The 10,250-nt window shown below is 51.4% G+C and overlaps 1 pseudogene; it reads left to right on the top strand.

Moving 5' to 3' along the window:
* Positions 1-2,943: 2,943 nt before the first annotated feature.
* On the top strand, positions 2,944-9,932 carry LOC149336853 (uncharacterized; annotated as a pseudogene).
* The last annotated feature ends 318 nt before the right edge of the window (positions 9,933-10,250 follow it).

The following is a 10,250-nucleotide window of genomic DNA, read 5'->3' as shown; positions in this document are numbered from 1 at the left end:
AGGCTGGACTTCCCTGGGAGCAAATGGTCTGACAATAAGTGGAAGTGAACACTGCACCTGCGCCTACGCCATTTTTTTTTGCGAAACCATGCAGGTCAAAACGATGCAAAAATAGGACGCTGTTTGCGGGCATCGATAGATTCCTCGAAATATATGAGTGAGTAGCATGGCTATTGTTTTCATTTCATCTAAGATGCGCTTTCGAAAATATTGAAACGTTCACGGGATTCTACGTCCATGACAACTAGGCGAATGCTGCCATGGTTTGAAAGGCATACACTGTATACAACTGCATACATGGCGCGTAAACATGAGGATAGGTTATTCATGTTATCCAGATAAACTCAAAAGAATCGGAAGAGTAGAAGGCGGCAGACCTGAAACCAGTAGCCAGATTGCAGTATAGGGACCATTAATGGGCAATAATTGGGAACCCATTTCTGCGCTTATTGCGCGAAGTGGTTCGGGGTCCTTCTGCGCATTTTTCAGCACGGCAGATACATAGCTAAAGGCGGAAAAAATATGCTGAAATCTAAGGATAAAGTAGCGCAGAGATTACAAAGAGACTCAAGTTAACACCCTACCAGGTAGTTTAAAAACAGCGCTGAAAAACAATTTTTTGAAGAAAACGGCGGAGGACTTACTCTTCAGGTTCAGACGCTATAAGAGAAAGCGAATGATTATTCCACAAACAACGTACTCCAATCGAAATAATAAACAAATATACTTTATAACGCAATAATGCCAAGAGCTTTCAAGCAGCTGATCATGATACCACACTGACCTCTGTACGTTCAAAGCATACACCAAATAACTGGCATTTTTTTGTTAAAACGTATCACTTGGGCTTTAGCTAAATGAGGCGGGAACAGAAAAGTTCATTTTTTAACTTGCACCCTGAATAGACGCATGTAACGCGGCCACAATACATCAGTTTGTACATTCTGCAAAAAAAAAAAAGCTCCCATGCGTGCTCCCATGCCAAGAGCGTTGCAAAAAGCCAGAAAATGTTGTCGATTGCCTTTTAGCCAGTTCGTGCGAGGAGATAATTTAATTGGCAAATCGCATTGAGGTCAGCAGAAAGGAACAATATTGCATGATTAAGAGTCTGAAACATGTAATGCACGCTTCTTGTTGGATAAGACGCTCGCCGACCCACTGGCGGGGCACATACAGTAATGCTGGCGTTAATGTTAATGGGAAAAAATGCCGGTCACTTGCAGACAACTGCAAAGTCAATCACTGAAATTTGGCCAATTATGTGACTGGGTGAGTTGTTGGGCGAGTTGGTTACGATATTCTATGACTACAGTGCAATGAACGGGCCAAGGAGGACACAGGCAGGGACACAACACAGCGCTGTGTTGTGTGTCCCTGCCTGTGTCCTTCTTGTCCCGTTCGGTGCGCTGTAGTTATGGAATATGTGACTGGATGATCAAGCGTGAGAACTGCCGCACGATTACTTTCCCCAAGTCCACGAGTGGCTACGTGCATACTTAACAAGAGAAGACATAAAAATTGGAGATATTACGGCGCAGGGAAAAATACCAATGCAGAAGGGATAGATTTGATATTGCGTGCACCTTGATAGCGATTACATTGTCTTGGATGCGAAGTACAGATATGAACATCATGATCATCATCAGCCTGACTACACCCACTACAAGGCAAAAACGTGTCCCATATCTTTGTAATTCACTTAGTCCTATGCCAACGGCGGCTCAGTTATCTCCATAAACTTCGTAATCTCAAGCGCCCACCTAACTTTCTGCCTTCCCCTGCTACGCTTGTTTGTCTTGCAATCCAGTTCGTTACCGTTTACGACCAGCGGTTATCTTGCATTCGCATTACGTGCACTGTTCATGCCCATTTTTTCTAATTGGTTTCGATCAGGATATTAACTCGTTTTAGAGCGCAGCTCTTTCACGCCCATTTCTGCGTTTCGCGGCGTCGCGGTCGCCGTTGCCGTCGCCGTCGCCGTTGTCCGTTGTAACCAGCAGTGGATACCTAAGTCGCGCTTTAGGTAGCGATATCAATGGAGCCGGAGCTTGAAAAGCAAAGGGTAAAATTGGTAAATTGGTTTTTGAGGAAAGGATAGGGAGCAGTGTCTGTCTCACACATCTCGGTGTACAACTGAAGCAGAGGGAAGGTAATTTGGTAAATTGGTTTTTGAGGAAAAGAAATGATGCAGTATCCTTCTCACATATCTCGGCGGACACCTGAACCACGCCGCAAGGGAAGGGAGGAAGATAGGAGTGAAAGAAAAAAGAGAGAAAGAGGTGCCGTAGTGGAGGTTTCCGGAACAATTTCGATCCAAAAGTACTTGATGCAAGGCTTGCTGGTTCATGCTACAAAATTTTAACGTAGCAAAGAGGTACACACACAGGAAAAGGCAGAAAGAAACGGACAGTAAAATCGCAGTAAGAGCGCCAGTTGGCGCTCTTACTGTCCGTTTCTTTTTACCTTTTCCTGTGTGTGTATCTTTTTGCGGCGTTAAAATTTTGCAGTAATTTCGATTACCTGGGGGTCTTTAACGTGCACTGACATCGCACAGCACACGGGCGCCTCTTGCGTTTCGCCTCCATCAAAACGCGGCCGCCGCGGCTCATGGAGACGATGGTACGGGATCGCCTCTCTCCATACATGGACGGTAAGGGCCTCTTTGCAGACACTATGCTCGCGTTCCGCCCGCACATGTCTGCACAGGATGTCCTACTCCAACTACACAGGGAGATAATACGACCCACAGCCATGCAACAAAAGGACAAGGCCATTCTCGCCCTCGATCTTAAGGGGGCGTTTGACAATGTTAAACATGGTACCATGCTGTCTAACTTCAACACCACTAACTGCGGGGCGAAGGTCTTCGCCTATGTCAGAGACTTCCTCTCTGCGCGTCAGGCACTCCTCCGGATCGAGGACGAGGAATACGGCCCGTACTCTATGGGTACACGAGGTACACCACAGGAGGCGGTGTTATCCCCGCTCCTTTTCAACATCGCCATGATGCACATGCCCGGCCGACTGGCTCAGGTGAAGGGCATAAAACACGCGCACTACGCAGACGATATTACAGTCTGGACCACCGAGGGGAGCCTTGGGGAGATGGAGGATCGCCTTCAACAGGCCGCATCCATAGTTGATGCATATGCTGCCGACTGTGGTCTTCAAAGTGCTCCCGCCAAAACAGAGCTTCTACAAGTCAGGACAAACCACAAGGACAACACGTCTCTACGCATTTCTCTGTCGGGCGGTTTGGTCAGAAAAGTGGCAGAGCTCCGAATCCTGGGTCAGTTCATCAATAACAGGCTTAGGCCCGACTCTACCATAGCAAAACTCAAGCGCATAGGTGAACAGGTAGGGCGCATGATCCACCGAGTTTCCAACAAGCGGGGTGGTCTGCGGGGCACGGACGCGCTACGGCTCGTCCATGCCTTCGTGACCAGCCGGATCCTCTACGCCGTGCCGTACCCACGCACCACCAAACAACAAGACGAGCGCCATCATCAGGAAGGCAACAAAGCGAGCACTGGACCTCCCGGTGGCTACCTCCAACGCCAAACTGAAGGCGTTGGGAGTGGTAAACTCCTATCAGGAGTCGCGGGAGGCCCACCTCGTGAACCAATACACGCGGCTATGGCAGACGCTTCCTGGGCGCCGCCTGCTAAACCGCTTACACATCCAACACACATACATGCATACCAGAGGGGACGGAGAACATTCCTGTGCTGTTGCGCCATATGCTCTGGGTCGCTCCGCTCCCGCGTAACATGGACATGGCTCCACATGAAGGCAGACGACAAGCGCGGGTTCTCGCTCTTGAGAGGCAATACGGATCTAAAGAGGGAGTGTACTACATGGACATCACAGGGCCGTCACCCGCCGAATTCTATACGGCTGCCGTAGTCCACCGGGGATCGAACGTTGATGGGCTATCTTTTCGGGCCCCAAATTCAACGCGAGCGGAGGAAGTCGCAATAGCTCTCGCTGCCGCCGATACAAAATCGAGAACGGTTATCACAGACTCCCGCCGGGCCTGCGAACACTATCCTACAGGGGAAGTACCTCTTGCCGCCCAAATTCTAAGACGGGCTGCCGCCGATCCAACTCGCTGTCACCCAACTTGACGCACTTTTAAGCGTTAAGTTCCCAGACACCCTTAGAACATATGCGGGTTGCGGTCTCGGACTCAAAGAGGATGTCCTCGACTCAGCGTGGCAAGCTCAGCGGAGACCAGCTACCAAGTGACAGGAGGTTTTTGGTCGTTTGGTGCCCAGCTTTCGCCGGTAGCAAGCCAGAGAATGGGTCGGAGCCAAAGGTTCACAAACAAAACAATGTTTATACAGGAAAAAGACGATACAGATGATTTTACAATCACTAGAACACATACAAAGTGATTAACAAAACGATGCAACTCGTGGAAAGTTAAACTCGAGAGAGAATACAATACAAAGGCAATATTGCACCTGAAGTGCACTAACACAAGAGAGAGGCAAACGAACAAAACACAATTTGTTCACCGGGCACTGCGACAGTCCGACGACCAGAGGTCCACGACGATGCCGTCCCGAAGTCTGGCGCACGTTGCCTCGTTTGTCCGTGGCTGGTCGAGTGGTGTTTTCCCCGGGAATCGAATGGGCGCGCTTCTCCGAAGCTTAAACGGCGGCTTGGACTGGACTGACAGCGTTCAACGCCCTTCTTATATAGGTTTTTCCCGCGTCTCTTTGTTGCACGCGCCAGAGTAGGCGCGCACATGCACATAGTGTCGGCCGTGCAGTCTCCTTTTCCTTCTTGAGCCAGCCGCGCGTCCTCATGGGTCAAAAGCCAGGAGTTGCTTCGGGGAGCTTCTCGTAATTCCCTGCGTGGCGCCGCCGCCGACGTGCGGGTGAAGAGGGGAGAGGGCATGTATTAGCGCACGCAAGGCTACGCGCTTTCCCCCGGTGAGAAGCAGATGCGACTCCGATGTTCTAGAGAAATCGGCGTCGTGGCTAACTCCTTCCTTCCTGCGAGTGGTGCTGGAGGGGGCAGCCGCACACACAGAAGGCTAGTCGCCCTCCAGGCGTTCCCTCCTCCCCCGTTTTACGACCACGCTGGCAAGAAGCGTCCGCGCGGCAATGATTTCGTTTGTTTGTTTTCAAAAATGCGCCGAATTTTGTGACGCTGCCCCTTCCTTTTAGAATATTGTGTAACAATATTCGCAGATAACAAAATTCGCACGAACATGCATGCGCTCACAAAGTCGATGGCGAATGCCAAAGTACATACATCAATACCATGATGTTTTCACATACATAATAAAATTCAATGTCCAAAATGCATTTCAATACACTCCGCCATTGGACAGTAGATTAACACAACATTGCAAACATGGAACAAACAAGTACAAGGCCTTCTTTCGCCTATACTTCCACGTTCGGCTTACACAGTGGGCTCGGAACACGATTGTTTTCTGCAGGCTTTCGGCCTCAGTCGTGGTTCTCTTTCGCACGCGACACTGGCCTTTCTTGCGGTCGCGGGCTCTGCCCTTCTTCCGCCTCATGCTGATGCTTCTCTTCCGAATTGCTGCCGCGGTCTTCAATGTTCCCCTCAAAAATCGGAATTTGTGCACCTCCGCCCCTCACAGAAGTGCACAACTAAAATATTTCTTTCTCCTGAGAGTGGTCCCATACGCGAAAGTGATGAGATACGGGTACTCGGACTCTACATCCACAAAAACAGGCGGCCAGACACTACATTGGCCAAACTCCGTAAGGTGGGGGGCCAGGTGGGCCGCATGGTGCGCCAGGTTTCCAACAAATGCGGAGGGTTGCGAAGTAAGGATGCCTTGCGGCTGGCAAACGCCTTCGTCACTAGTCGAATTCTCTATTCGACTCCTTATCTCCACCTACGGAAACAAGAGGAGGACGCCCTTGAGGTCACCCTTCGCAAAATTGTTAGGCATGCCCTTGGCCTCCCCATCACTACTTCAAACAGCCGGCTTATGGCTCTTGGGGTTGTGAATACTTTCCGGGAGCTCCGGGAGGCGCACCTTACAAACCAGTACACGCGCTTGTCGCTAACGGAGTCGGGTCGCCGCCTTCTTGCTCGACTCCATATCCAACACACCCTTCCAATGGAAGACAGGTTTCACATCCCAGAACTGTGGAGACGTGCCCTCCACGTGCGGCCTCTTCCAGCCAACATGTTACACGAAGCCCATAATGGTTGGCGCCTGGCACGAGCGGAAGCGCTAGCCCGACATTCTGGAAACAAAACGGATGTATACTACGTGGACGCATCCGGCCCTCACCACGGGGGATGGTACACGGCCGCGGCAGTTCACAACAGCAACACAGTTAACGGCCTCACCTTCAGAGCCCACAGTGCAACACAAGCAGAAGACGCCACGATTGCTCTCGCGGCCTCACATTCCAATTCAAAATATATAATCACCGACTCGCGAGGGCCCTGTCGGAACGTCGAACAAGGCTGCACTCCCTTCCTAGCCTATCGAATCTACCAAAATTGCATACGGGATACGGACCCTGCACACCGTTACCTTATAGGGGCCCCTGCTCATCAGGGGTTGGCAGGAAACGAAGCAACAGACGCAGCCGCCCGCGCTCTCTCTCTCACCGGGCTGTTTTCTCCTCCCCACCACATGAGTGACCCGATTTTAATCCGGTCTATACGTTCAAAGATATTACAACCTACTATCAAGATAGCCATCACCTTTACCCTCGCCCAAGTAAAGGGCTCAAGAAGGCGGATGAGCGGCTCCTTCTCTGCCTCTTCACCAATACATTGCTGTGCCGGGCAGCAGTAAAACATTTCGACCCCTCCTTTAGCGGCAACTGCCCGCACTGTAGTGCGGTGTCTTCGGACACCTATCACATGATGTGGGCCTGCCCCTCCAACCCGGCCATTCCCCCCATCCCCAACCCAACCCGGGAGGACTGGGAGGCGACCCTGCTCGGCTGCCACGACTTATAGGCCGAACAAACCTTAGTCGGGCACGCCCGGGCGGCGGTCACTGCTTCTGGGGTGCTATACTAGGGACCTCCACATAGTGCTTGTAAGGATCGGTCCCTTAAGGTCTGATCCAAACACACCTCCTGTCCCTTCTGAATAAATGTTTTCAAAACCACCACCAGCCCTTCCATTTTTCCTGCGGCTAGCGCGTCTGCTGCGGACAAATTTAACGCCAGTTCGCTCGTGACGGCTCCGCTCCTCATGTCCTCCGTATCGGCGTGCGCTCTTCTGTATTCTTTTGCGCCTCCAGACTGAGTCCTTGCTGTACGCTGGGCTCGTTCGTCTGAACTTCTTTCTGACTTTGCTGCGATGTTGGCGCAGCTCACATGGACTCGTCTCAGCTGTCTTTAGCTTGGATCTGTTTCTTCCCGTTTTCTTCCTTAATTTTCTCCAGGGCCTCTGTTTTGCGGTTTCAGCTGCTTCAGTGGTGCCCGACTCATTTCTCTTTCTTTTTTTCCTTCTTCCAAGCTCTTCTGCGGGGAACACCTGGTTCATTCTCACGCGCATGATCCGAGGGGTGTTCTCACGATGAAGCCAATAGTTTAGACCCGCTCGGTTCTTCCTTGCCTGAACGTCCTGTTCCTTCCAATATTTTCGTCTTTCTGACGACTCTTCAAGCGCAGTGCTCCGGGCACGGCTCAGGACTCACTCCAGAATCGTTCTCCGCGTCGCTCAATTCTTCCTTTCCGATTCCTTGCTTCAGTTGGTCACTTTAAGTGCAGCCGTAAAAAGATCATTACTCAGTCTGCTTCTTCCCTTCCACTGCACATTATCCTTCCTCATCGGGAAAGACCTCCTCCCTGTTACAGGGTTCACTCGGAACGGCTTCCGGTTTTTCTCTGAGTTCGCTCTCCTCAGTTATGATTATGTCGGAGCATTCGTTCTCTTTTTTATTTGACCGCTCTTCCTCACGGTCCCTACTGCGAATCTCAAGTATGTAGCAGTGTGATTTGTCGCTGAAGCTCCAACTTTTTTCCTCTTCAGGAGACTGCCCTAAGGTGACCTCTGATGGAAGCATCAGTATGGCCTTCTCCTCAGTGCCTACTACCGCAGCAGTAGCTACACTTTCAATTTCTTGAGGAACCGACGTCTGTTCTTCTTCACTCTCTGTGGTTTGAGTTGCAGGAACAGGCTGTTCCACTATCAAACTCTGACCTGCGGAGCTAGCTACAACCTCTTCCGTGGTTGCCGAGGATTTAATTTCCTGTCTCTTCCACCCGGGCTCTCCGGGGGTAAGCTCCGCTGGCTCCCTGACGTTCCTCAAACGCCGAATTTCAGCAAGCTTCTTCTGAAGGATTGCCATCTCTCTTTCAAAAGCCCTTTCGGCTTCTTCACGTTTCCTTTGCCTAGCCGCCGCGGTGGCTAAGTAGCTATGGTGCTCGGCTGCTGACCCGAAAGACGCGGGTTCGATCCCGGCCGCGGCGGCTGAATTTCTTTGGAGGAGAAATTCTAGAGGCCCGTGTACTGTGCGATGTCAGTGCACGTTAAAGAACCCCAGGTGGTCGAAATTTCCGGAGCCCTCCACTACGGTGTCTCTCACAGTCTTAGTCGCTTTGGGACGTTAAACCCCATAAAACAAACAAACAAACAAACAAACATCTCTTTCTCAGCGGCTTCTCTAGTGCGCTGTCTTTCTTTCTTCTCGAGCCCTCTCTCTTTCCTGGTCCACTCATTTTCGCAGTTCGGCTCCGGTCATCCCCATCTGGAGGCCGACCTCTACTAGATCCTTTAGCTCCTTTATGCTCATAGTGAGACCCAACTCATAAATTCAAGACAACTAATACCTCTACACGGAGAACCTCACTAACCGCTTCGGCGCGGCACCTCACAATATCGCTCTGCAGCTAACACTCGTTTCGACCTCTTCGTAAACTCCTTCCGACTCTTTCTACGTTCTTCGTGCTTACAAACCCCAAACGTCCTGTCGCGGACGCCAGAATATATGGGGGTAGCGGTCTCGGACTCGAAGGAGAGGCCCTCGACTCAGCGTGGCAAGCTCAGCGGAGACAAGCCACTAAGTGAGAAGAGGTTTTTGGTCGTTTGGTGGCCAGCTTTCGCCAGTCGCAAGCCAGAGAATGGGTCGGAGCCAAAGGTTCACAAACAAAACAATGTTTATACGGCAATGTGACGATAACGAGGATGTCACAATCACTAGTACAAACACATACAAAGTGATTAACAAAACAATGCAACTCGTGTAAAGTTAAACTCGAGAGAGAATACAATATAAAGGCAATATTGCACCTGAAGTGCACTAACACAAGAGAGAGGCAAACAAACAAAACAGAATTTGTTCACCGGGCACTGGGACAGTCGGACGACCTGAGGTCCGCTACGATACCGTCCCGCAGACTGGCGCACGCTGCCTCGTTGGTCCCCGGCTGGCCGAGTGGCACTCTCCCGGCAGTCGAACGGGCGCGCCTCGCACAAAGGTAATGTGGGCTCCTGGCCACCAGGATCTACGAGGCAATGAGGCCGCTGATGCGGCCGCCCGAGCGCTCACACACCGGGCTCCTCATCCTAGCTCTCCTGGCTCAGAAGCTCAAAAACCGCTTCTGCGGTTCCGCGAAATCCTAATTCATTATTGCGACAGCCACCGTCTCTACCCAGTACCTGCCAAGGGGCTGAGTAAGGCGGAGGAGCGAACTCTGCGGCGCCTGCAGACAGAAACTCTTCTCTGTCCTGCCACAGCAAAACACTTCGATGCGAACACAGATGGGCGCTGCCCGCACTGTGGAGAGATCTGCGATATCTTTCACATGGTGTGGGTATGTACTCAGAATCCTCACCTTCTCCCTTCCCCCACCCCCACCCGAGATGCATGGGAGACTGCCCCCCTCAACTGCTCCACAATGGATTCCCAAAGGGCTGTAGTAAAGCGGGCGCGAGACGTGGTCTCGTCGTGCGGTGTCCCGGACTAAGGATACCGACCATGTAGCGGGGTCTTCTGATACCCAAACTCTCTCTGAGTATTAAAAAAGTTTTTCACCCCCACCGCGGTCGGTTTCGAACCCAGGTACAACGGCTCGGTAGACGAACGCCTTACCACTGAGCCACCGCTTTTATGCGAACCATACTACTTTAGCTACCACTTCAGCCCTTCACCGTGGTTATGCGCCTCCAAATCACGTTATACATGACGTCACACCACGTGACACGATGAGGTCACGACAGTAGAGAAACGGGGGCCCACCTCGCGCCGTCGCTGTGGTTGTGCGCCTCCAAATCACGTGACACGA

The sequence above is a fragment of the Amblyomma mixtum genome, chromosome 7, assembly GCF_055824585.1.
Source record: "Amblyomma mixtum isolate Tamu chromosome 7, ASM5582458v1, whole genome shotgun sequence".
Classification (NCBI taxonomy): Eukaryota; Metazoa; Arthropoda; class Arachnida; order Ixodida; family Ixodidae; genus Amblyomma; species Amblyomma mixtum.
This window is presented reverse-complemented; position numbering and strand designations above follow the sequence as displayed.